The sequence below is a fragment of the Ceratina calcarata genome, unplaced genomic scaffold (assembly GCF_001652005.2).
Source record: "Ceratina calcarata isolate Rehan_Ccalc_2016 unplaced genomic scaffold, ASM165200v1 scaffold444, whole genome shotgun sequence".
NCBI classification, from domain to species: Eukaryota; Metazoa; Arthropoda; class Insecta; order Hymenoptera; family Apidae; genus Ceratina; species Ceratina calcarata.
This window is the reverse complement of record NW_017168264.1, coordinates 2903-4115: the sequence shown is the minus strand read 5'-3', so window position 1 is coordinate 4115 and position 1213 is coordinate 2903.

Here is a 1213-nt window from a genome sequence, read left to right as displayed (position 1 = left end):
AATGAACATATTGCATAGAATCTTCAACAATTCTTTTCAAAACTTGACAAAATTTCTAAAAATTCTGTACTTTAATGATGAAATAACCAATTCTTAAAATTGAAACACTTTGGCATTGTTTTCATTGAAGGGCTTAATCTTGAAGCTTACGAACTAGAAATTGATTTGGAGACTCACTTGTTCTTTCGAGGCAGGGTGGTGATAGCCATGTTCAAGGATCCTTCATATCGATTATCTTCCTTCGATCGCCTAGGCAGCTCCGAGCAGACGCCCTGCGTGAAGCTGTAGGTCCTCCTCTTCTTTAAGCACAGCATCTTCGATTCTCTCTCTCTCTCTCTCTCTCGGAGTCGCACGAAACCTTCTGGTTCCTGTTACCTCATCACTTACCACCAACACACACTCTGTCCCTCATGTCCCCCGGGGCACTTGGTCACATTCAGGTGCATCAACCTGAACAGAGTCACAGAATCCTTCTGTCAATTATTGTCACTACACTACAACCAATCAGAATTAAGTACAATTTTTTTCTATAATTCGTTGAATTTTTTAATAGTCACTGGATTTTTTTATGGATTAAATGTTAACAAGTCACTTCTGCACTCAAGAAATTGAAGAACATTAAATATCCAATTAGGAGGCAGATTTTTGAACCAAGATTGAAACTAGGTTGGGATTTGATTTCTGATTAATGGCCACTCGGATGGATGATGTACATCGGACTTCGTTTATCGGTTGAGTGTTTCGTTATCGGTTGGACAAGGCTTTTAATTGACCGGAGGAGGTAAGACCGGATGCGACTTGGAACCGAGCGGAACCGCGACTGCGAGCCGATTGTCTGATACGGGCCGGAGCGGAGAAAGAGAGACGGAGGCGACCGTCAGGCTCGCAGCGGAGTTATAACTGTACTGAAGGCTGCGTTCAGAGTCTTTCCTCGGGCCCGAGTGCGCCCGGTGATAATGACCCCCACGAAAATTACCGGGGCACCGTCCCGCATGCACCAGGCTTAGACCAGCTCTTTTAATTGCCACTTGCTCTACCGCTAGCCTTTTTTTTTTCGTATAAGTACCCGTGCCTCACGTTTTTTCAAGTGGTATATGGAACGAGAAATTTAATTTTCATGTCGACCATTTTTTAACTGCAGTAATTGTGTTATTAAAAAGTAAGGCTGATGCATTTGCTAAGTATAATATTTAATGTGGAAGACAGGAATTTA